This window comes from Bufo gargarizans, chromosome 4, assembly GCF_014858855.1.
Source record: "Bufo gargarizans isolate SCDJY-AF-19 chromosome 4, ASM1485885v1, whole genome shotgun sequence".
Taxonomy (NCBI): domain Eukaryota; kingdom Metazoa; phylum Chordata; class Amphibia; order Anura; family Bufonidae; genus Bufo; species Bufo gargarizans.
In genome coordinates, this window is record NC_058083.1 from 165,497,293 (window position 1) to 165,503,292 (window position 6,000).

Consider the following 6,000-nt stretch of genomic DNA (forward strand, 5'->3'; position numbering starts at 1 on the left):
CTAAATTATGAAATTGCTAAATTGGGAATTGTACTTCAACCCAGAACAAAAAATGTGCTTTGACGGACACTAAATAACTTTCCCAGCTACAACAGGACAGCGGTAACGAGAGATTTAGCAGGATATAAATTTGAGGCCTAGTATTTAGGCGCTGGGTGACAGGTATGGGTTTAGTGACAGAATTAGACTTGGAAATACACAGTAGCGGGTGTGTGTGAAGTTATTCTGAATGACCCAATGTGCACCTTGAATATTATATACCCTTTTAGGGATAGATTTCAAATAGCTCTGATATAGCAGAAACCACTAAATTATGAAATTGCTAAATTGGGAATTGTACTTCAACCCAGAACAAAAAATGTGCTTTGACGGACACTAAATAACTTTCCCAGCTACAACAGGACAGCGGTAACGAGAGATTTAGCAGGATATAAATTTGAGGCCTAGTATTTAGGCGCTGGGTGACAGGTATGGGTTTAGTGACAGAATTAGACTTGGAAATACACAGTAGCGGGTGTGTGTGAAGTTATTCTGAATGACCCAATGTGCACCTTGAATATTATATACCCTTTTAGGGATAGATTTCAAATAGCTCTGATATAGCAGAAACCACTAAATTATGAAATTGCTAAATTGGGAATTGTACTTCAACCCAGAACAAAAAATGTGCTTTGACGGACACTAAATAACTTTCCCAGCTACAACAGGACAGCGGTAACGAGAGATTTAGCAGGATATAAATTTGAGGCCTAGTATTTAGGCGCTGGGTGACAGGTATGGGTTTAGTGACAGAATTAGACTTGGAAATACACAGTAGCGGGTGTGTGTGAAGTTATTCTGAATGACCCAATGTGCACCTTGAATATTATATACCCTTTTAGGGATAGATTTCAAATAGCTCTGATATAGCAGAAACCACTAAATTATGAAATTGCTAAATTGGGAATTGTACTTCAACCCAGAACAAAAAATGTGCTTTGACGGACACTAAATAACTTTCCCAGCTACAACAGGACAGCGGTAACGAGAGATTTAGCGGGATATAAATTTGAGGCCTAGTATTTAGGCGCTGGGTGACCGGTATGGATTTAGTGACAGAATTAGACTGGGATATGGCCAAAAAATAACCACACTATTGCTGGTTAAATGCACTTGGTGACGGGCGCAGCTTGCCCCTGATGTAGTATATGGCCAAAAAATGAACAGACTATTGCTGGTTAAATGCACTTGGTGTCACAGCTTGACCAACCACACTACTGAGGGTTAAATGCACTTGGTGACGGGCGCAGCTTGCCCCTGATGTAGTATATGGCCAAAAAATAAACAGACTATTGCTGGTTAAATGCACTTGGTGTGACAGCTTCACCCTGATGTAGGCTTTAGCCAGAAAACAACCACACCATTGAGGGTTAAATGCACTTGGTGACAGGCGCAGCTTGCCCCTGATTTTGTATATGGCCAAAAAATGAACAGACTATTGCTGGTTAAATGCACTTGGTGTGACAGCTTCACCCTGATGTAGGCTTTAGCCAAAAAACAACCACACCATTGAGGGTTAAATGCACTTGGTGACAGGCGCAGCTTGCCCCTGATTTTGTATATGGCCAAAAAATGAACAGACTATTGCTGGTTAAATGCACTTGGTGTGACAGCTTCACCCTGATGTAGGCTTTAGCCAAAAAACAACCACACCATTGAGGGTTAAATGCACTTGGTGACAGGCGCAGCTTGCCCCTGATTTTGTATATGGCCAAAAAATGAACAGACTATTGCTGGTTAAATGCACTTGGTGTGACAGCTTCACCCTGATGTAGGCTTTAGCCAAAAAACAACCACACCATTGAGGGTTAAATGCACTTGGTGACAGGCGCAGCTTGCCCCTGATTTTGTATATGGCCAAAAAATGAACAGACTATTGCTGGTTAAATGCACTTGGTGTGACAGCTTCACCCTGATGTAGGCTTTAGCCAAAAAACTACCACACCATTGAGGGTTAAATGCACTTGGTCGCAGCTTGTGCTGGCGCACCACAAGACACAAAATGGCCGCCGATCACCCCAGAAAAATGTGACTGACAAACGGTCTGGGCAGCCTAAAAACAGTGAGCAATTGAGGATCAGCAGCTCAATGATCCACAGCTGCAGATCGATCAGTTAATCAAGTCCTTTGGAGGAGTTAATCTGCCTAATCTCGCCCTACTGTCGCAGCCGCAACCTCTCCCTACGCTAATCAGAGCAGAGTGACGGGCGGCGCTATGTGACTCCAGCTTAAATAGAGGCTGGGTCACATGGTGCTCTGGCCAATCACAGCCATGCCAATAGTAGGCATGGCTGTGATGGCCTCTTGGGGCAAGTAGTATGACGCTTGTTGATTGGCTGCTTTGCAGCCTTTCAAAAAGCGCCAAGAAAGCGTCACAAAAGCGCCAAGAAAGCGACGAACACCGAACCCGAACCCGGACTTTTACGAAAATGTCCGGGTTCGGGTCCGTGTCACGGACACCCCAAAATTCGGTACGAACCCGAACTATACAGTTCGAGTTCGCTCATCCCTAGTCACCAGCCATCAATCATAATTTTTTAAAGGTGTGTGTGATACCCTTCTTTTTTTGTGTGTAATAAAGCGTGTATTGTAGTGCCAGTTCCTTGTAATTTTTGGCAGCCCTTTCACTTAGTGCATAGGCTATATGAGTGTAGGAGTCCCACTACCTGAACAATTGTACCACAATGTGAATGAGGCCCTCCTTTATGTGATATACAGGTTGTATTGGAGTGCCTCTTCCTTGTAATTTTTGGCAGCACTTGCACTTTATATACAAGTATAAATACAGGAAAGAATGTTTCCTAACAATTTTTCCTCAAAAATCAATTTTATCTTTGGTTTTGTGCGTATTATTACTCGGACAACATTGTTCCCAGCAGCGACCTGGGAGTCCAAGATGCATCCAGACATCCTCCTCATGCTGTTCCCGAACCATTTCAGTGGTGTTTCCATTAATTTCTGACCTTTTTCTGTGAATTAGACACCCTCTCCTCTTCAGAGCAGGGGCTGCCTGGTTTAATGCTCGGGTTCTCCTATTGACTTCCATTTTGCTTGGGTGCTTGGTAGAGCACCCGAGCATCCCGAGGTGTTCTACTCGAGCACCCTAACACTTTGGTGCTCGATCAATACTAATAACCATGCTTTTGGATAGCATTGTATTTACAGAAAGATAAATCATTATCTGCCATTATTTATAAGAATATAGTCTCTTGCATTGCCTTGAAGCTAGGAACCGAATATTCTCCACTGCCCTCATGTGACCTTTACATATTAATAACTTTATTTCCTCTAATATTAGATGCACTAATCCTATTTCTTGTACAGCTTAACAACTGTCAGAAGAAGACAGAATGTAATAAACTAGTGTTTATAAAAATATATCACAAAGCTGTATTGATGTTCGTCTGTCACACTATAGCTACCATAACAATAAATCTATTCATGGTGTATGTTAATTAGAATGGACTTCAGTGTTGTTTGTCTGTCTTTAAGTGCACAGAGCTTCTGGGATGCGATTATTATAATTTCCTTTAGCTTCTAAGATATTTTCCACCTAAGTTAACACATAGCACAGTTATTATTCAATTATTTTTAGTGCACATTTTTATTTCATTGGCAGGCTTAACAATAGAGTAGAGTCAACATAAATAAAGCCAATTATGGTAACATGCTTGAATCCTTGACGACGTTAAAGTTGGAAAGCAAGTTCCCCGTCAAGTACTACTTTGTTCTACAAAGTTCTGAAAGCAGTAGCAATCTCACAGTAAGTTTAGAAAATGATTAAAAATAACTGGTAAAAAATAACATATTTCTAGGATTCTATTTATTTATTTATGTTTTATTTTATATTAAATGTATATTTTATTTTTTTAATTTCATTTAGAATGTATTTGGCAGACCACTCTAGAAGGTTATATTGTATAGATTAATCTTCTATCTTCTCTTTAAATATTTAGTTCAGATGTCAGATGAACAGAAGGGATCTGTAATTCCAATAGCTATGAGTGAAATTCTAAAACGTTATAAATATAAACTTTGACTATGTATGTATTTATGTTACTGTGTAAATCACAGGTCTGCAGACTGTGAAAGTGTGCAGCTTTTATGGCTTTTTGTTACTAATAATCTCAGAACAGGTGGAGAGCCACAAGTTACAGACCACTAACAGAAATCTTTTTTTTTATATTAATATATATTACTTAACAACTAACATAAAACATTGTTATATGCAATTATATAATATATATTATAAATGATGTATTATATTTATCAATAATTTAATTCAGATTGTAATCTTACGTTGTTTCTGACATTGTCAAACAAATCAATCCATTATACATAAAATATATTCTATAGTGGTAAAATATGTACATCTCCATGTAGCAGCTCAAATAATTCATTAAAATAATATTGCAATATAAATAAATAATTTGTTGCCATCTATCTACTAGAAAAAACATGCACAATAGTAAAATAAAACATAATAAATAATCGTCAGGTTCAATTTTGAAAATACATTTTACAATAAATGCTCCAGGCTCTTCTGCAGATGACGGCAGGCTGAATACAGTCTAACACATACTAAAACAGTATTAATTATTTCTGAAATTTTCTTAGTCAACAGATCGCTTCAAAACACATAGCTTAAGAGACTTTTTGAAACACAGAAATATAGTGACGCTTACCTGTATAAATGTTTGAAAGTTTAAGTTAGAAACTGTGAAGATCCTAAGTAGTTAAGTGCCTAGAAGTGCATCTGCTGCCTCAGTTCTGTAAATTCGATAGTACAGACATTAATAGAAACTGTGTCTGAATGAAAGCTCGCGAGACTTGGCAGAAGCAACATGATCTGCAAGCAACACAACTTTACCATCTGACATCTGCTCTATGTATACGTCTTGTTGTCTATAGAGCCTGCTAAAAAACACTAATTGTTGTCACATGATAGAAAAAAAAACATGCTTTCTAATTCAATGAGACAGTGAAACAGAAATTCACTGATTTAATGAGTTGAATAGTAATTACATCCATTTTACTATATAAAGCACTAATTATGGAATTATGAAATTCATATTAGTAGAAACAGCACAGTTCCTATATGTTGATTGAATGGCTGACTATAATTATACAAAAGCTGGCTTGAAACCACAGCTCTCTCGTGCATTTTATTTTCCAAAATACCATCACCTGCTTCAGGGCTTTTTCCTTTGCAATATGGTGCCTAAAGGCTGAAACAAAGTCTATCCTCCTATGGCTTAAGTGATTATTGCTGTTTCTGTAAGATATCGTTTTTCCTGTTCACAAAATACTACTGAGAAAAAGATATAAAAAAAGTAGAGAGAATTGCTAGGGTCACACTTGCATTTGGATCCAAATGAGCTTAACCCCTGATCAAAAACTTCCATTTATTTATTTGTCATTTTGCAAGTTTATGCAGTTATTCAGTCCATTGTTCATTTTTATGAACATTTATGCTTATTTGTGAAAAAGAGGGTGTATAAAAAAATGAAAGTATTTAGAGGTTTTTCTTAGGACACCAAAGATTAAGGCCTCTTTCTAACGAGCAGGATGCATTCAAGATGAGCTCAGTGAAACTTGGTCAGTTTTGAATGTGATTGCATGAGTGAGTTTTTTCCATCTCATTTCCCCAAAAAAAAAAAAAAACGCATCCATCCTCATTTATCACATGACACACATGATAACTCCAAACACATATAGATAGCCCCAGCATGCTTTCTTGTTTAGGAAAGCTCCATTTTGTGTGTAGGTTTACATATATTGCTTAGTTTGTGAAGTGTGGAGATTAAATTTCCTTTGCAGAATGTCCTCTTTCCCTGGCTTATCCCCCAGCGGTTTGGAGTTTGTAGAAAGATGTTCAAGGAGGAACTGTGCAAGAAGCGGATGTGGGTGCATCCAATTATTCCTGAGGGGGCTTGAAAAGGCCAATTTCAGACTTTATAT

General features: G+C 38.0%; 1 protein-coding gene across 8 annotated transcripts in view; it reads right to left on the reverse strand.

The window, feature by feature from the left end:
* The window catches only part of BCHE (butyrylcholinesterase), a 215,938-nt gene extending 211,116 nt beyond the window's left edge, over positions 1-4,822 (reverse strand). For 5 of the 8 annotated variants that reach the window (XM_044291526.1, XM_044291529.1, XM_044291525.1 and 2 more), the window contains exon 1: positions 4,725-4,822. The gene's annotated coding sequence lies outside the window, so the exon portion shown is untranslated. The remainder of the gene's footprint in view (positions 1-4,724) is intronic. The other 3 variants (XM_044291528.1, XM_044291531.1, XM_044291530.1) reach the window with 3 other exon arrangements.
* Positions 4,823-6,000: the final 1,178 nt, after the last annotated feature.